The 20,817-nt window shown below is 44.9% G+C and overlaps 1 pseudogene; it reads left to right on the plus strand.

Moving 5' to 3' along the window:
• The first annotated feature begins 1,057 nt into the window (after positions 1-1,057).
• The window catches only part of LOC114910420 (pecanex-like protein 3), a 46,576-nt pseudogene continuing 26,816 nt past the window's right edge, over positions 1,058-20,817 (plus strand).

A 20,817-nucleotide genomic window follows, 5' to 3' on the forward strand; every position in this document is an offset into this window, starting at 1 on the left:
CTTGGAGGGGTACTGCTGTGAAATAGCATAAAGTATGCATGCATTTTTGAACAGATGTGTCAGCATCAGTAACTTGAAAAATCTTAAAGTATTATGTATCGTAGCCCTTAATACATTTTTAATACACACACACACACACACACATTTTCAGAACCGCTTGTCCCATACGGGGTCACGGGGAACCGGAGCCTAACCCGGCAACTCAGGGCGTAAGGCCGGAGGGGGAGGGGACACACCCGGGACGGGACGCCAGTCCGTCGCAAGGCACCCCAAGCGGGACTCGAACCCCAGACCCACCGGAGAGCAGGACTGTGGTACAACCCACTGCGCCACTGCATCCCCCGCGCCCCCACATTTTAATACGTAAAAATAAATTTGGTTACCTATTTGCATACATGAAGCATGTTATATACTGTCGAAAAGTGGAATACTTTCCTTAATCACTCTGCTGATGTCTCTTAGGATATTATTCTGCACAAAAATGGCAGTTAATGTTATTAAAATGCATGTGGCTTAACAATTAGATATATTGATTTGATGATAATTCTACAATCTTGAGAAAAACAAGCTTGCGTTTAAGTTTTAAATCCATAACACGTACTTTAAATCTTAATTATACGTTTGGCATTGAAGATTTACTTTTTTCCGACTGGTTTATTCGATACTGAATTTTACTTTGAATACGCGGTAATTATTAAATCGTCAATGTTATAAATATACGATGAAATTAGTGTAAAATACACGTGTTGTAGCCTACAAAATTTATGTAACTGTGTGTATGCCACGTTTTTTACCCATTAAAATTAGGGAAAATAATACAAATGTCATGATTCACTGGTAAAGTTTGTTGAGTGAAGTACGATCGTGTAACTTAACCAAAGCCAATATTGATAATTTGTAACACATAAGAGCAGCACAGTACAGGAAAAAAAAAAATCATCGCTTGTATTTCGTTCACTTGCTAGTCGGATGATGGAAAAACACGCGATAAATCCGGTATTAGAGTTAAGCAATAGGCGCTTTTTACCATTAGTGCCGACTGGGAACGTCATGACGTTCCAATATTTTGTGAAACAAAATTTAGGGTCAGCTCACAGTTTGTTCTTATTGGACCCAATCATGTGGGTCAACGCGTTGACTGACGGGTGCTCCGTCCAATCACAGTGTGGAACGGAGCCCTCTTCCTGTAGGTAGGCGTTTGCTACCTGTGTGAATGGGCGAATTCGACAGGGGGAGTTTGCAGGGTGAAGGGAAACTGTATTTTTTTTTTTAACAGGAGTTAAAACAAACATGTTTTCAGTAGAGTTCGTTGGCTAAAGGGCAATGACGATTTTGAATTATTTCTCTTCCACGTCTCTCGCCGAACGGAGCCGAAAACACGGACGTCCCCATCTCCGCTTTCAGCCTGGAAGAAGACGAGAGAGAGAGAGAGCACAATGATTAAGAGCTAGTAGCTGTCGCTCGTGGATCCGGAGAGACTGGGGGGAAAACGGGTCTTGTGAGCCCAGCGACGGAAGGGGAAGAAGTGGCTATGGTCGGCGCTAGAAGAGCAGCGCAGCCAAGCAAAAGTGAGCTCCAACTACTAGCCGGCCGATGTAGGGTATGTCTGCCTGTGGCCTAGTAGATACTAGTAGTAGCTAGTCGGCGTGCTGGAGGAAGCCAGCAGCGTAAAACCGGATTCTGGGCTGGCGCCGCTGGTCTGTCGAAGCTCCCGGGCTGCGCTGTGTTCTCCCCCCGTTAGTTAGTAGCTGGTTACTGTTAGCGGGTCGCTTTTGCCAAGCGTCGACAGGCGTGTATCCGGGACGGGACCGGAATATAGCGGGGCTGCTGCGCGGTCGATGGCTCGAACCCCCAGCCCGCGTCCTGTTAGCGCGTGTTAGCCGCGCGAGCCGCAGGTAGTTTTCTACTACACGCGCGAGACACAGGTCCATGTAGCCCCCGGCCGGCTCAATGAATGATCCCCTCAGCGACGGGGGCTCCTCCTTGTCCTTCCCGACTTCCCGCATACTCAAGAAGTGAGTATCAGTCGTTCCCACTAGAACTGGCCAGTGCGGCTGGTATAATTGATCGATGTCGAGTATATCTGATCTGTTTAACCAGAAAGCCCGGCGGGGGCCAAGAAGAAGCGAACGACGAGTCTTGTGGATCTAATCCGATTGATTCCGAGCTGACAGCCAGGAAACGCTTCTGACGAGAATTTCCCGGTCGGGGTAACGAAGGAAACACGACGAAAATAGTCGCAAAGTGTGTTGTTGCTTGACGAAGTTCGTCAGTCAGGTGAAAAAAATGTCGTTCGGCGACGTCTTCTTGTCACACTTACCTGCTAAACCGGACGAGTGTCGTAGCTAACAAGCCTGCCTGGTTTCGAAGAACGAGAGCAGCAAGGTTTACCTTTTGTCCCGTTAGACATACGGCAGTTTGTATTTCTCGGATTTTCTCAGGGCAAAAAGACGCAAACTCATCGAAACTGGATTAGAGTGAAACCGGTCGCAAGGGGGACACAAAAAAGAGTGAACGCCGAACGGTAACGGTTCACACACTCACTGGCGGCCAGAACTGGAGAGTCCGATAGCGACAGCGCTTACTTAGTGTTTTACTCATTATTTTCCGTTAGGACGTGCAATGGTTAAACGACAACATCGCAAGCAATAAACTATATTTTTTAAAAGCCATCATCGAAGCCTTGCTTTTTATTTATTTTATATATTGTGATCCAAACGTTAAAGAATTCAGCTGCTTAGCTTGTTTGTTTGTCCGCCGTTCGGTCCTCGTCAACATCATCATGGCAGACAGCGGCGCGAGCCAGAGTCAGAGTAGCCGCTTCTCGGGGAAGGATTTTCTCACTCAGCGCTCGCTTTTTCTTTCTTTCTTTCTTTCTTCTCTCTACTTCATTGACATTTGTTAACTTGAAGTGCTGGGAAGCTGAAGAAATCTAACAGTTTGTGACTGTCCTCCTCCTCCCGATGAATGTTTTTGTTTTCTCATTTAGTCACCACCAGTGTGCCAAATTATTATTGCTCGAAATATATATATATATATATATATTTTTTTTTTTTTTGCAAGAATTGGCAGGCAAAGCGTCATATTTCCGGAAAGGGACATGCTGCAAGCTTTCTCCTCCTAGTAGGAGCTTAACGAGGCCCAAGTGGTAGAGCGTCGTTCGTTGTTGTCCTTGGCAGAGGCTGCTGTCGCCCACTGAATGGAGCCCCAGAAGCCATAGGGCGCACGGGCTACGGGGGGCACGGGGGGCCCTGAACTCTGCACCCGCGACCGGCCCGCTGCCTGCATCCACTGGTGAGCTGCCGCAACCCTCCGGACAGAGTCAGAAAGATCATGGGCTCTCAGGCACTTCAGATACTGCGGCAGGGTGTGTGGGCTTCGCTCACTGGGGGGTGGTACGTAGACCCCCATCAGAGCACCTTTTCGAACTGCTTTCACCTCTACCTCTGGATATTCCTGCTGGTGTTCCCGTTCCTCCTGTACATGGTGAGTTTGGCAAAACACTTTCAAATAGCCTTTTTTTTTTTTTTTTTCTCCCCCCTTTCTGAAACAGTGACTCACTGAGTGATCTTATGTTTTGATGTTTGTGTTAGTTTTGCAGTTTAATAATAGGTGGTAAACGATAAGTTCCTGAAATAAGGCTCTTCATAACAATGCAAATATATCAGCTTTACCATTTAAAAAGTTAGAAATGTAAACATTTTTGAGCAAGGTATGCACAGAAAAGTGCCAAATACACCTTTTTCCTAGTTGTGTGTGTGTGTGTGTGTGTGTGTGTGTAAATTGGGAAGAAAAAGGACTATCAAGCAATCTTGAAGCTAGTTGGAACAGTAGCACTTAAATGTTATCCCAGAATCACTAACTGTACCTACATTTAGAGGCACATGTGACTGTAATTACTTTTAATTTTATAGATTTTGCATCTGTCTTAAGCGTAAACCAACGCCAAACAAGGGTATGGAAATATACATCTTGTAACTTTATTTTTTGATTTCCACATCACACTCCAAGACTCTAATTGCCTTTTATTTCTCCAGGTTAAGTAGTGGTGTATTTTTCCCTGCTGTGAAGTAAATACATCATTTGAAATATTTCTAAATGTGTGCCAGCAATAGTGTGGCACGTGCTTTTACTTACTTTTCAAAAATAATGCAGTGTTTCAAATTTCATTGTGATGGCATCTTTTTCTTTGATATTTTTGTGAAAATTGCAGTACAGTACTGTGAAATGTGAAAGTGATTTAATTATTTTCTCCTGTTTTAGTGTGGTATTACCATAGTGGCTGAAATTCTTGATATGTTTTTGATAAGTGTGGTGTTCAGTCAGTAGAATCATATAACCTTTCCATATATTTTCTATACAGCTTATCCATGTTTTGGTAACATGCAGTAGAGGAATTGGATTTTGCCTGTATATTTGATGGACATGCTCTGTAATTTACAACACTATCTTATGTGCTGTGAATTGATTCAACTGAATGAGTGGATTTCAAGTTTAAGTTCAGTGCCAATGAAAGTTTATTTTTGTTTTTAAAGAGGGTTTAATTTAGTACAGACATTATTGGACAGCACAAAATAGATGGCTAAATCTAAGACATCCTTGTTTCAGGTTGTTATTCATTAGGCTTCGATTCTTTCACCTGTACTTGTTTTTCTGATATAGTAGTTGTATAGTCTCCTTGTTTTAACTTTGCCATTGTCTCACAGTAAATCTGAGAGTTTATGCTAAGATAGTAGTTTGAGAGTTATCAAACTTATTCATATAGCAGTTCTTAACTGTGGTCTTCATTAGTCCTTTTGCTTAACCATTGGGCATATTTTCTATGCAGTGAATTAGGTAGGGTCTCCAGGTATGAACAGCCATTGTTTAACATTCCTGAAGAGTGTGTACCTTCAACTAAAATTCTTTTCCTACCTCTTTCTCCCCAAAAAAAACAGGCACTGCCATCCAGTATAGTTGTGGCAGTGGTCTATTGCATAGTTGTGGCTGCCTTCTTCACAGCCATCAAAGTGGTGAACTTCCGGCTGCATGCCATGTTTGACTTGGGGGAAATAGTGGAGAAGAGGCAGGCCTCCTTCACCACTGATGCTCTGAGGGTGGAAGAGGTGGACGATGGCTCTGGGGCACATGAGCGAAACCAGCACAGGTAAAGCATGCTACCAGGCACTCATATACAGTTGTCTCACTGACATTGGTAACAAACACCAAAGCATCATTTTGGACCTCTGCAACCCCTCTTTCCCAGCTTTTATCTTCTTTGCATGGTTAATATCCACTGCTTGCAGTTACATTTTGTTATCATACAGTTGTTTTGGTTGCACTGGTTTAATAAAAATCAGAAGTATGGAAAGTTAAGAATGAATGATATTAATGCTTCTTTTCTGTACTTAAACACTGGAGCCAGTAGGTCAGGATCTAAGTTTTTCAACCATCCTTTGCTTTCCTTATCAGTACAGCATCACCTGTCAATCAGACAAGTACAGGTTGTAGTATTAATGCTCATCTTTCAGGGACAGCAGTGGAGGTGTGGAGATGACGGTTTTCCGGAAAGTCAACTCGACCCCCCCTGTCCGCTGCAGTTCCCAGCACTCCCTGTTTGGTCTGAACCAAGTGTCTGTAAGGGTCGACCACCGTCTCCAAAACAAATGCATCAAATGGTCCTGTAGTACTTTGTTCTCTGTGGGACATATGCTTTGTGCTGGGCCACATGATCTAATCATCAGTTCTGAAGTGACACCCCGCCCCCCCGACTTGTATGTCAGTTTGGGTAGGAGCGACTGCTAAATGTAATGAAAATGAAATTAATCACAATGTGCTGGTGAAAGTCAGTCGATCATGATATTCTCTACCTTTTTGCTGTCCATGTCTGAATGAAATGTTTGGAATAAAGCTTCGGTGATTTCCGTTGCTGAACTGGGAGATCAAGCTACCATACAGCAACAATGTCATTATTACTTGTAAACTGGCTTAGAATTCTTATTTAATCTAGAATGCCCAGGATGGGTGGGCAGCCTCTGGCAATTGGACCTGCGGAGGTCTTTTTTTTTTTTTTTTTTTTTTTCCTCCTCCCTTGACTTTCAGTTGGGAGTTTTTTGTTCCTTTCCTCCGTGGCCAGTATGGATAGCTTCATAAAAGCATTTCTGTTATGCTAGTCTGTATTCAGCTGTCTCTTTTTTGTTTCTTTGTTCTAATGTATTTATTTCTTTGCCTTATGCCTGTGTTCAAGCGCTATGTGTCACTGTGTTAGAAGAGCGCTCTATAAAAAAATCAGTTGAATTGACATTCCATATACTTGGTATGAATTGCTCCCTGAGCCAGTTAACTCAGCCTTTATGAATGAGCTATACCCAAAAGCAGGCTTTTTAATGTCCACTTTAGCTGTGCCACAGTTGGAGGCACATCTATTGCCTGCACACATTTGAGGCATGGCTTTAGTGACTTCATCTTTGTAATAGTGGTCCTCTCACCAGTAGTGCACTTCTAACACTATAAATTGTTTTTATAGATATGAGTACAGTTGGTTACATAAGTACTGTAATGCAAATGCTAGAGGATGTTTCAGAACTGACTTTATTTTCAGATCTTTCTGCATGGCATCCTACTCACTCACTTTTACTCTAGGTAACATTTTAAAGAGTTATATTGGTTTTTCATTTTGTTTTTAGGAGTTTTTGCCTCAACTTGATGACACAGGAGGCTCCAAAGGTAAATATTTAGCCTGCCTTTTCTATTCTGGTGTGTCCTGTGCTACACTCTTACATTGTCGTCACTGTTTTTGAGATTAAATTGCAAAATATAGGTCAACTATGTTCTGTTACTGCCAACCTTATTAAAGTAATAACACAAGAGGTATGATTTTGAATTGATATCGGATAAATCACCTGGCATGTCTTGTATGTGCTTCAGTGTAGCTTTATTTGCCACGGGCTATTTTTACACAAAAGCAGCTTCCAACTCAGAAAGATGATTGCATTTTTTTCAGACATCAAGGAGGTGATGAGAGAGCAGGGCAGCCACAATGTGATTTTGACATCAGCAGACAGAGACATTCTCCGGCACTGCTCCCAAGACACCATCCGTAAGTGTTGCTGTGGCAACAAATTCAAGACCAGGCGCTGGAGAGGCAGTGTCCCAAAAAAAGTGCCCCCGCTGACATTATTTTCAACACATTTTTAATTGACATTCTCTTCTTGTCCACAGGGGGCAGCAGTGTGGTCCAGTCCTGCTTGGCTGCTGCTCTGGCTGGGGACTTCCCTAGCCTGATGGGGGCTGGCACCATGATGACAGGAGGGTTTGGGGCCACAGGACCAGGGGTATGCCCGTCCATCCCCCCATCACCTTCTAGCCAGGGTGAAGGAGAAGACAAGGAGCATGCAGTGGAGGATGTTGAACAGGAAACAACCAACCAACTGTCCAAGAGGAGCCCTGAGGAAGAAGTGATGGGGGACTATTCACCTCTTGCTCCTTCAGGGGAGTCAGAGAGCCTGGGTGATGCACCTCTCAGCCCCCTCATCAAGAGCAGCTTGAGTGAGGAACTAAGTGAGAACCTCTTGGGGCTTGGCCTTGACCCTGGCGCCTTTGCACCTGGCACAGATCACCCACCACGGGCTATTGCTGCCGGCTCTACGGACAGTTGCTTCAGTGGTGGGGGTGCTACCACTGACAGGGAGACCCTGAGCACAGTGAGCAGCTACCGCAGTGAGAAGACAGACTCCACTCAGTTGGAAAGCCCCTCATTGAGCTTGAGCCGCTCTGCCCCATTAGGAGTGGCCTCCACGGTGGCCAGCTCAGCCCCCAATCCAGGTTCAGGTACTGCAGGAACCTCAGAATGCTTGGGGCTGCCAGAAGGCAGTGACACAGATGACCTCTCTGACAGTGAGCTGCTGCGATCCCCCTCCAAAGAGCCATCGCTGGGGCAGGGCCTCGACCGGACACTCGTGGAAGGGGAGGACTTACCCTGCCTACCCCAGGACACAGAAATGGCACAGCCCCTGGCCCTCCAGGACTCCTCCCCCTCAAGCAGTGGGCATTCTGAAGCCTGTGACCTGGACCGTGGGGTCTCTCTCCCCCCCCTGCCCCCACCCCGGCAAGCTAGCTCTGTGCCGACAGGGCTAGCACTTGGCCTTGGTTGTTCAGAGCCTGCTTTGCCTGTTACCCCCCGACCCTTCCTGCTGTCCGACCAGCCATCGCTACAGTCACAGCAAGTGGTGCGGCCCAAAGACCTGAAGCTACTGCGGGCAGGTGTTGGGGGCAGCATTGGAAACAGGCCCAGCCGGCGGAAAACCCCCCGGAAGCGAGGGGGTGCTGGCAGTAGCAGCTTCGACTCCGGCTCATACCGGCGTCACCACAATCACGGGCAGCATAGAGACTACATCCCAGTCCGTAGCCGACTAGGTGCCAAGGCATACAGCGAGAGCCTGTTTGAGGACTCCAGCGATGAGGATGAAGGTAGCGAAGGCAGTGACATGAGTGCTGGCTCCAGCCTAGGTTCCCAGCACCACTACAGCTCAGATGATGACGACTCGAGCTCTTCCACCTCCTGTTACTCCCCTGACTCAACCAATGCTGGCATTCAACCCTTGCCTCCTTTGTGCAGTCAGTTGCCCAGTCCAAAGGAAGGGGGAGAGCCTGATACTGCAGGTCCCTCCCACTGCAGAGGGGCCCAGAGGTCAGCAAGCACAGCAAGCGCTAAGACACACGCCAGAGTCCTCAGTATGGATGGGGCTGGGGGGAATCACACCAGTCCCGGAGAACTGTCTTCTGTTCCCCTGCCTCTGCCACCATCTGCCATCCCTGCTCCGCGTCCTCTTACTGTCTCCAAGTCAGACCTGGAAGCAAGGACAATACATGCAGAAAATTTGCCTGGTACCCATCATCATCATCATCATCTCGAGTCTCTGGGAGGCTCCTGGGCTGGTAATCAGACGGGCTGGCGGGCGGGAGAGTTGGTGGAGGAGGGAGCTGTAGGAGGAGGTGAGAGTCCACTTCAGGATTTTAAAATGTTAAAATTTTTCTTTTTTTTTATTTTAATGTGCTTCTCTTGGAATCTTAATTTCATGGATTTTTTTGCTCCTGTATTTCTCAGCCCTGGTCATGGTGGTACCCAGTGTGCTCAGTGTTTTTCTTTAAACTTTGTTGAAAAAAATGGCATGATTAAAATACAGTGAGGCTGAATATGTTAGATGAAGATTTGCTAACTTTTCAATTATGTTAAACTTTAAGCCTGAACTTAGGTTTTTTCCTAAACAATTACAATATTATTAGAACACTGCTGCAGGTTCCTTTGTCTTAAAATCTTAATTTGTGAAACTTCAAACAGAATAAATTAGCATTAGGCTTGAAGTATTGTTTTTTCCAAATGTAACTGCTAAAAAGAAGTGTAAGAATTGTAGTAATTCCTTAACGGAAATCTCAAATAGTACCTATCTTTTATGCAACATAAATATATACACTTATTTGCTTTTCAATATTGGACAGAAAAGATGTAGAGTTTATACAAACTGAAGGAATTCCTTAACAAATGCTTATAGCGTATAATGAATCATTCCATTAATTCAGTGAAGAGCTCAGTCAAACATGAAAATTACAAAGTCAGGTCTGACAAAAAACTACCAATATCAGGGATTGGACCAAGGCCAAGAGCTGGTGCCTTAAACAGTCCTTTTATATGTGATGTGAAGTTGTTTATTGCTTACTTAAGGACTGTATAGCTAAAATTTTAAACTTTTAGACTTGTCAAACAAAGCAAAAGTGGATTTGTTTTTGCGGGAATTTTAGTGACATTGACAGATTGAAGTGGATGCACAAAAGGGGGTGAAGTGTATATCTCCTCTACTCGTGTTAATTTTTTAGTGTAAAAATCTTGTCTATGCAAGGTGAACTTATTTCTGGGTCTTTTTTTTTTTTTTTTTTTTTGGGGGGGGGGCCGATGGTGTTGCGTTAATGATTGGAGCAAGATCATCTACATTTTTTTATTTGCATCACTGGTGTCAGACTCTGTCCATAGAGGGCTAGTTCTCAGTTTATTCTATTCTTTTTTTCAAGTCAAGTGGCTTTATTGTCATTTCAACCATATACAGCTGGTACAGTATACAGTGAAATGAAACGACGTTCCTCCAGGACCACGATGCTACATAAAACATAAAGCTACCTACATAGGTTTACATAAAGTGCACATGTGCAAGACTTGTGCAAACAGCACAAGACAGTACAGTAATTAACAAAACAATCCTATATAAAAAGATATTACAGTATAATAAGTACTATAAATATACTAATTGGCAAAAATACAGTTGGTCAGTACAGTATAGTGGAATGGTGTTCAGTTGAGCATAGGTTTGTGTGGGTTGGTGTCACTCCAGTCCCTGGGTATTGACAAGTCTGATGACTTGGGGGAAGAAACTGTTACGCAGTCTGGCAACGAGGGCCCAAATGCTTTGGTTCCTTTTGCCAGACGGCAGGAGGGTGAAGAGTTTGTATGAGGGGGTGTATGGGGTCATCCGTAATGCTGGTGGCTTTACAGATGTAGCGTGTGATGTAAATGTCTGTGATGGAGGGAAGAGAGACCCTGATGATCTTCTCAGCTGTCCTCACTATCCACTGCAGGGTCTTGCAATCCAAAGTGGTTCAATTTCCAAACCAGGCAGTGATGCAGCTGCTCAGGATGCTTTCAATAGTCCCTTTGTAGAATGTGGTGAGGTTGGGGGGTGGGAGATGGGCTTTCCTCAACCTTCACAGAAGGTAGAGATGCTGCTGGGCTTTCTTGGCTATGGAGCTGGTGTTGAAAGACCAGAAGAGGTTCTCCGCCGGGTGAATTTGGTGCTCTTGATGATCTCCGTGGAGGAGCCGTCGATGTTCAGTGGAGAGTGGTTGTTCCGTGCTCTCTTAAAGTCAACAACTATCTTTTTGTTCTTATCTTTATAAATAACAATCACAGTCCATAGCAGATATGTTTTTGGAAACAATTTATGTAGACGTTTGCTATGGATAACCTAATGATGGACAAATTAGACTAGTAAAGACAAAAACCAGTATATACACGGGCCCTATCTCAGTCTGCTTTTGCCTTTCATCCCAGCCTTGGCCTCTGAGGAGGGTAGTAAGAGGGACTCTGTGAGCAGCGTGAAGAGGACACAAGCCATCCGCCGGAGGCACAATGCAGGGAGTAACCCCACACCGCCTCCCTCTGCCATGGGATCTCCCCCTAGGTGGGTCTCGTGTCTGAACTGAATGCTCTCACCTTTACAGTCAGTCTGGTGCTCATTTCGCTGTCAGTTGTAACAAATGTTGCTCTGCTGCCCCCCCCCCCTTTTTTTTTTTTTTTTTAATGGACTGTGCTTCTCCAATCTCTTCAGCCTACAGGATCTCCAGCGCGTGCGGACCTCCTCCCACTCACGTGCTCTCACCCTGCCCTCAGCCCTGCAGTTTGCCTCATCCCTCCTCCTGCCCCGGGGAGGTGTGCATGAAGCATCCACTTTTGATGACACCTCAGAGGGGGCAGTGCACTACTTTTATGATGAGAGTGGTAAGTGTGAAGGATAGTCAGTAATCAAGACTATGGCCAGGGTTCATTGATCAAAGCTAAGCCCTCCATATTGTTTTTATTTCCCAGCTCTTGTAATAATTGTTTGAAATTTTAGAAAGAATTGCAAAAAAATTCAGCTGTATGGTCATGATCATCCTGCCAGCAGTGTTATGGGCATGTGTTGTAGGAGTGAAGAGATCTTACACTTTTGGACCAGCAGGAGGAGGCTATGAAGATCCTGTACAGTAAGTTTAGAGTTCTCTTCCCAGAACTTGTTTTCTTGTAGTCTTGCTGAAGAGCTGTTTTGTGTAATGGACATCTTCAGTATCTTTCCAGCATTAAGCATTCACTTTCCTTACCTCATCTGCTTGTGTGTCCCATAGAGAGCGGGAGAGACAGTCCCAGTCCTCCAGCTTCACCTCCACAGAGGTCCAGGAAGGGGCGCCAGTACTGTCCATGCTGCAGCCCAGACCTGTTGTCCTGCAGGGGATGCAGGTGCGCAGGGTACCGCTGGAGATACCAGAGGTGAAGAAGCTTAATTTTTGATTGCACTGCTGGATCTCCAGTGTGTATGGCAATCATCATTTGTGCAAGGGAAAAACAGTGCTTCTCCCCACTATGTATCTCATCCTGGATGATATGTTTCTTCCTCTAGTTTGACCTGGACCACGAATCCCTTCACGAGTCTCAGGAGAACACACTGATGATTGAGGAGAAGGCAAAGCCCAAGCAGTACTACCGTTTCTGGGTGCTGCCAGGAAAATGGCTTCGCGTGCGCTATGACCGCCTGGCCCTCCTTGCCTTATTAGACAGGTGAGCCTAGGGGATTGGAGAGAGCCTGCTGTGGCTCATGGGACATGAACACCAGAAAAAGTTATTTACAAGTTCTATTAAATATCCCACTGTGTATTTTTATTGGTTTTATTTACTTGCCCTTTAGAACCTTCAGTGCACTTTTCTTTAGCTTTGTGCAAATTCCATTATTACTTCTCTAAAAGGATCCCGAATATATTAAAAGGCTGCAGAGGTGACTTGCTATGAAGTTCAGTTGTCCTGTGGAAAAGATGATTAGTTATGTTGTGCAGTGGCACAGTTTACAAAGTGATGCATTTAGCATTTTATTGAAGCATCTATACGGACACAATAGTCCTCTATCTCAGTGATGTTACCTGTATCTGGCTGGTTCAGTCTCCTTTCTGTAACACCTGCTAAGTGTACTTTAACATGAAGTGAACCTTAGACAAATTCCATCCATTCACAGTCATATGTAACTGTGAATTAGGGCCATACCAACCAAGGGGGGAGCAGCAGAGCAACTGCAGGTGGTTAATAATCATGAGTGACTCATTAAAGAATCTACTGTTTTGCCTGTCCCTCAGAAACCGACGCGTGGTGGAGAATGTGTTTGCAGTGCTGCTGGCCAGCCTGGTAGCTTTCTTGGGTTTTCTGCTACTGCTTCAGGGTTTCTTCAGGGACATTTGGGTCTTCCAGTTCTGTTTGGTCATCGCCAGCTGCCAGTATTCCTTACTGAAGGTGGGTTGTGAGCTAATGTGCACAGAAGGCAGTGATAGTTTGTCCAGTTTTGAGTTGCCAAAGATTCTTTACTTAAAAAAAAAAAATGTGGCTGTAGCATGACTTCAAAGTGTTTGCTTTTGTTTTGAAACCTGTCGTCATCTGTAAGTTGACCTGTTTTGTGCTCTCTTACAGAGTGTACAGCCTGATGCTGCCTCCCCTATGCATGTAAGTTGGAAAAAAAAAGCAAAGCAAAATTGTTCCAAAAGTATGTTTTCTGCTAGAGTGAGTCTGAGCACCTCTGGGGAAAGTAGCATCTAATCACACATCATTTTATAGAGTGTGTAACAGACTGATCTGGAGTCTTTTGAACACAGCTGATTGCAGGCCACTGGCTATTATGTTTGCTAATCCTGTTGTTGGAAACAAGCAGTGTGTGTTGCACAGAAGGCTAGTCAGCTGGAGCATTAATTTGATTTTGCTCATGTTCGATCTTGTGCGTAAAGTCCCAGACAGTAAAAACTGCACACCTTAATTGACGGCGTTGACTGTGCAAGTATTGGTGTGTCAGGAGGCATTGTGGACTCATTTGTGATCACTTTGTGACCGCTTGTTTTTTTGCTGTTCAATCAGGGGCACAACTGGATTATTGTTTACAGCCGTCCAGTTTACTTCTGTTTCTGCTGTGTGCTCATCTGGCTCTTTGACCTGGGGGGCAAATCCATTCGCCTGCAGCCCTTCACCCTATACAGCATAACCTTCTTCTCGGCACCCTTTCTTCTCTGCGCAAGGGATGTTCTCATAGGTTAGCCTCTGAGATTTGATTCCAGAATTGAATTAATGCATCATCCCCCTCCAAATTTGATTTAATTTCTGTGCAAAGTACTGTAGATGGCTAAGTTAATGTGTCGGTGTGTTACAGTGGGATTGTCTCACCTTTTCTCATTCCACTTTGTCCTGTGTTGCAGTGTTCATCCTCTGCTTCCCTGTCATATTCCTCTTTGGGCTCCTACCTCAGGTGAACACTTTTCTGATGTGTCTGCTGGAGCAGTGGACATGCATATCTTGGAGGAACAGGTAAAAAGCTTGTAATGCATGTCAACATGACCAGGAGGACAGTGATGAATATAATTCATTTGTCAATATTCAACACTGAGTGCATTTCTCTGTCTACAGCCACCACCAGTCCTCTGTCATCCGTCTACAGCCTGACACGCAGTGTCTTTCTGGCTGCACTGCTCTATGGATTCTGTCTGGGTGCTATCAGTGTGAGTAGTGGGAAGGGTTTTTCCTCAGTGTGGGAGTAGTTTGGTTATTCTCATTGGGTTGGTTTGCATGTTGCTGTTTTTAAAGTCATTTTTTCATTGGATATTGTTTTCTCTTTTTCTACGACAACTACCTCTTCCTCCTCTTTTACCTTTTTCTTTTTTGTCCATTGTGGGTTCCTTTTCCTCCCTTCCTCTGTTCACCTCCTCTCCATCCCTCACCCCACATGTCACACCTCACGTTGCTGACTGAACTTAGGCCCCCTGGGACGAGCTCCACGTGCCAGTTCTGTTCTCTGTGTTCTGCGGACTGCTCCTTGCCTTGTCCTAACCACCTGAGTCGCCAGAGCAGCGACCCCACTGTCCTTTGGTCAGTCTGCCTTGCATCTCAGAAGTGTATTGCTGTTTATTGCAAGTAAAGGCAGAGCACGATTTCGTAAACTAAGATTGTTTAAGAAAGCTGTGATTATTCGTATTCACTGTTGAATTTTGAATCTTTGCAGGTCGCTTGTTCGCTCGAGATTCTTCCCAGAGCTAGAAAGTCGAAACCCAGAGGAGCCCCCACTGGAAGATAAAGGACCCGCTGCCTGAAAAACTACGAAACTCTGTGGTATTGCTTCAGCTGTTCTCAAACCTCTAATTGAACTATAACCCATGTGGAGTTCTGTTAGTCATTTCTCTTCTCTTTCCACACTGGCAGAAGGAAACCCTTCATTCGGATCTGGTCATGTTCCTCTCATGGCCATCATCACATTTGCCATTTAGTGCCAGCACAGTGTTCATAGCACTGCAGGTATGGAGGAGAGCATCCAGAATCCTGTATCACTTCTGACACTTTATAAAATTTTAAAACTACAAATTTAATTTTTTCTGTAGAACTTCAAAATTGTAAAAGTGAACTTTTGAGGCATATTCTATAACCTTGGTTTGAAACTGCATTTTGAGTTTAGTGTGCCCAGAGAATCACAGCTGCAAAAGTCAGTTTTTAATTAAATGGGGGGGGGGGGTCACAAAAATGGTGTATTCAAGCACTGTTCTAGTACTTTCCCATAATCAATATTTTACCATTTTCTTTTCAATGCATTATGGTTTTAACAGTTAACAGTAACATTTTATTTAGCATGATTGAAAATTCACTCTTCTTTCTTTGCAGCATATGTTTCTGACCCAGACATAGCAGTGAGATTGAATTCTTGACTTTTGTTTTACCACACAAGTGATGTTCTGGTGCTTTTTGGTCCTGCCCCCCTCCCCTCCAGCCTGCTCTCAGTTTTGTCCTCTACGTGGTAGCTGGAGTTATCGGCTTCCTCACCCACTACCTGCTTCCTCAGCTCCGCAAGCAACTGCCTTGGTTTTGCTTGGCCCATCCCATTCTGCGATCACGCGAGTATAGCCAGTTTGAGGTCCGTGGTGAGTACTTCCTCTTCCAGGTTGACATTTGGGTCAAAAGACATAAATCTGGATGACAGTGTGAACACAGGTGGCCCGAGAGGAGTTTGTGGGGCATTGGTAACAAATGGCTAAAACTGGAAGCTGGTTTGGATAGAAGCGTAAGCTAAATGCTTAAGTGTGTACTTTTTCTTCTGTTGGCAGATGCAGCCCAGCTGATGTGGTTTGAGAAACTGTATGCCTGGCTACAATGCGTGGAGAAGTATTTCATCTATCCTGCAGTTGTGCTCAACTCCCTGACCACGGAGGCCCAGGCAGTCAGCTCCAAACCCGACAAGCTTGGCGTATAGTAAGCACCAAAAAGGCAGTTACCATTTGTCACGCCAAGGAATGTGGACAGTCTAGTTGTCCTGGTACCTCAGCCTGAGGCGTTGATGTGACAGGTCAAATGTAAAATCCTGTATTTAAAGATTTGTGCTGACATATGAAAATGGAGTAAAACTAGTAAAACTTGTATTAGTCAATGGAGTCTTAGCCTTCTCTCGAAGCAGAAGGAAACCAGTGTTGCACCTGAGTCTTAGGCCTTGACTTTTTTTGTGCTTCTTGCCCTCTTTGCAGCTGCCATGCTCTGTTCATATCACTGGCAGGGATGAAGCTACTTCGCTCATCTTTCTGCACACCATCCCAGCAGTACGTCACACTGTGTTTCACCGTACTCTTCTTCCACTTTGACTACCCGGCTTTCTCCGAGACCTTCTTGCTGGACTACTACTTCATGTCCATCCTCTTCAGCAAGGTCTGACACCCTCAAGTCATCCAAACAGTTACCACAGTCACTATAATACAGGCCTTTGTGCACACTGATGATGATTACTAGAGCAGAAAAGTTCAAATAATTTGAGTAAAAGTGTTCAGGTCAACTGTAAACCTGCACATGCTATAGCCTGTTAGCACCAGGAGTAAAAACCTCCCCTCTGAGGGCATGATAACTGATGTTCTTCTTGGATTTCAGTGCAGCGGTAGAGAGTCTATTAGTGACACTTTCTTTTTTTCAGCTGTCACTTTGGCTTCCTGGGGATTTACTTTCAGTTCTGGTCTTCATGGGGTTTGGTATCAGATTAAATGGAACAAATATCTTCCATGAGGTTATTGTCATGGGGCAAGAAAACCTTCAGTATTATGGAAGGTTTACAGATTTCCTTGAAGCATGAGGATGAACCTTTTCTTTTGTGGGTGTACTGACTTCTGTTTGTGATGTGTTTTCAGCTGTGGGACCTCCTGTACAAATTGCGCTTTGTGCTGACCTACATTGCACCTTGGCAGATCACCTGGGGATCGGCATTTCATGCCTTCGCACAACCGTTCGCCGTGCCTCGTATCCTTGTCTTACAGCTGTCCCATACATTTGCAATGAACTGCTGAGGAGAGTTGTAATTAACTTTTATTTAACTGTTAACAATGCCCTTCTCTTCCTGCTTATATCAACCTTAAACCAGCCTGTTTGTGTCATCACATCACACAGTTCATATGCAGGTGCGGTCAGTCTCAGATTTGCCTCATGGTTCCTTAACTCCATGTGTCACTTCAGACTCTGCTATGCTCTTTATTCAGGCTTTATTCTCTGCCCTCTTCTCCACACCCCTCAACCCCGTGCTGGGCAGCGCAGTGTTTGTAACCTCCTACACACGACCTGTCAAGTTCTGGGAGCGTGACTACAAGTAAGTTTCACCACTATTGTCAGGCAGAGAAAGCAGCCCTCTTAGAATCCGGGCTGTCAAATTTCAAGCTTGTGTTTGAAGACGGTGAAAGCCTGGACCGGTGCTCATTTATTTATTTTTTTTTTTTAATATATATTAAAAAACACCCCCTGTTAAGTGTCTACACCAGTAATTGTCTACACCAAGCAGAGGTGCACTGATAACTGAAGCATCTTTTAACCTTTGCAGCACTAAACGAGTGGATCACTCAAACACTCGACTGGCTACGCAGCTGGATCGCAATCCAGGTCAGACTTCACAGATACAACCTTCCCACTGTAATGTAACATAATTCCATTAAAAACTCTTAAGATATTAATTAGTGCGCTGGGGACATAGTGTGGGGGTCCAGTTCTAAAGCAGGTAGCAGATTTAAAGAATATGGTGGTGTTAAGATTTGTGAGATACGACAGGAAGGTTCAAATAAATTAATAAAAACTTTGACACTGAAGGAATTTGCACAAGGTTATAGTAGCTCACATACAAGTAGTGATAGAAAAGCCTGGAACAGGTAAATGTGTATAAACAGCATGCAAGTAAGCAAAAAGCAACACTGACAGCTCAGCTGAATAAGTCCACTGCTGAAAAGTCTCCAGAGATCAGTGTGTGCACAGGGGTGCCTTGTCTGAAATCTTGCAGCTGTAGTGTGGCTGGTGGTAGCTACAAGGCATAAAACATAAATGTACTCCAGCTGTAGTAAACTCACTGTTTGGGCTGCAGATCTGCTCCCCGGCAGTGTGTCTGGACTTAACACCACCTGGTGTACACAAGCACAGTACACTTTCCACTTCTCCTAGCAATGCACTGCTGGAAATGTCCTTCTGCTCGTATGTTGGAAAGTCATTCACATTCAGTCTTCAGCAGACACGGCATCCCTACTCAAACCCGCCTAGAACACCAGATCCCCACTGGGCAAGCACAAACAAATATTAGTTTTTACCTGTCCCAACTGTTAAGCAATTTCTCTAAATGTATTAATTTTATTAATTTACTGATGTCTTAACTGTGCCCCTTGCCCTTTACTGCATACCTCCTGGCGAGTACATAATTTCTTTCTGTGTTTACCAGGTGCGGATGACAACAACTTGAACTCCATTTTTTATGAACATCTCACCCGGTCCCTTCAACACAGCCTGTGTGGGGACCTGCTCCTCGGCCGCTGGGGTAACTACAGCACAGGCGACTGCTTCATCCTGGCCTCTGACTACCTCAATGCTCTGGTGCACATCATTGAGATTGGCAACGGCTTGGTCACCTTTCAGCTGCGGGGCCTAGAATTCAGGGGTAAGGCCTCTGGGACAGGCACTGCAGAGGGATGCAGTTATTTCAGATTTTCATGTTTGAACTTTTGAATCTGTGTTTTTACAGGCAGTTCCACTTATTAGGGAATCAAGGTTTAAATGAATTAAAAGCCTGCAGCATGTTAATTTACTTTCCCTCTCCTACCTCCCCTTAGGAACATACTGCCAGCAGCGGGAGGTGGAAGCTATCACGGAGGGTGTGGAGGAAGATGAGGGTTGCTGCTGCTGTGAGCCGGGGCATCTGCCTCATATGCTATCCTTCAATGCTGCCTTTGGACAGCGCTGGTTGGCCTGGGAGGTGGCTGCAACCAAGTATGTGCTGGAGGGCTACAGCATCAGTGACAACAACGCTGCCTCTATGCTTCAGGTCTTTGACCTGCGAAAGATCCTCATCACCTATTATGTAAAGGTACAGGAGAGCAGCAGTGTACTCCTTCAGATTAACACCAAGTATGCGCTGGCATGTAAACTGTTGTTTTATCATGTTTACATCCTCCCCTTAACCGTTTGCTGCAGAGCATAATCTACTATGTGAGTCGCTCACCAAAGCTGGAGGAGTGGCTGGCTAATGAAACAGTGCAGGATGCGCTCCGTCCCTGCCAAGCCCCAACCTATGTGGATAGTGACCCCACCTTCAACCTCAACATTGATGAGGACTATGACCATCGGGCAGCTGGCATCACCCCCACTGCCTTTTGCTCAGTTTATCTGGACTGGATCCAGTACTGCAACAGTCGTCGGCAAGCGGTCAGTTTCCGCTGCTCCACATCAGTGTAACTATAGAATCACTCATACTGAGTGTGAATGATAGTGTGTTTCACTGGTGTATGGATGAGTGACTCGTTGCAAGTAGTGTATCCACCATTGTAAGTCACCTTGGTGAATAAGGTGCTTGGTGATAACACTAAATAGTGTTCATTGGAGAAGTGTCTGATAAATGAATGTAAACTTTATTAAGAGGTAGAAAAAGACCAGATTTCCTTTACTTTCTTGATGGAACCCATCTAACACACTTTCAAAGGTATTAATGTTGTAATGAGAGCTGAGAAAAATCCTGGAAACTGCCCTCCAGACACAATGTTCAGTGGAAATTCAGTGGACATACAGTACATCATGCATTTGAACAGAAGTGGTTAAAGTTCCCATTGGGGTGGAGTTCATTAACTAGTTAAAGGTATGAAATCTGTTTGGATGTGTTATATAGAAAGGGTAAAATTCTTCTTTGAATATGAATTGGAGCCTTACTGTTGGGGGGGTAAAGGCTTCAGTAGTGTATGAGGGTTCTATACTGAAAGACCATAAGGGATGTGTGTCAGAATAGTGGAATGTAGGGTTTCTGCTGACCAGTGTGTGTATCTTCCAGCCTGTGGACTGTGAGAGAGATTCTTCGCTTGTGAGCCTGTGTTTTGGGTTGTGCATTCTGGGACGCAGGGCTCTGGGGACAGCCTCCCACAGTATGTCAGCAAGGTGAGGACCAGAAAGCTACTGTACATCCTCAGTTACCACAGTGTTCATTAAAGGGATAAAATGCGAGCAGTGCTGTCACTGTATGAGTTTGTGTATTTACTGATAAATTGAATACTGAACCACGTGAAGAATGTTAAGCTGGAGTATCTGATGGATCCTCGCTCTGTCTGTCTGTCAAGCCTGGAGCCCTTTCTCTATGGCTTGCACGCTCTGTTCAAGGGTGACTTCCGCATCACGTCGCCGAGAGACGAGTGGGTGTTTGCAGACATGGAGCTCCTCAACAGGGTTGTGGCCCTGGTGTCCGTATGTCTCTAAAGCTGCACCAGGTAAGTTTGGGGAAAACATCAGTCATGTTTCATCTGCTGAGCCCTCAACTTGAAAGCAGAGTTAAGTGTGAAGTGAAATAGTGTGTTTATCTGTGCTAAGTGACTGTCTAGTCCCTCCCCCACCCAGTGGTTTTTTTTTTTTTAAAACCTCAATAGACAGTGACATTTCTGTTAAGTTAGCAATATAGAGGGGCTCTGGAAGTCCAACAGCAATGTGGGTGAGTAATTCACTGAGAATATCAAACCACTGCCTCTTGCAGGATCACTTCACATCGC

This window comes from Scleropages formosus, chromosome 4, assembly GCF_900964775.1.
Source record: "Scleropages formosus chromosome 4, fSclFor1.1, whole genome shotgun sequence".
Lineage (NCBI taxonomy): Eukaryota > Metazoa > Chordata > Actinopteri > Osteoglossiformes > Osteoglossidae > Scleropages > Scleropages formosus.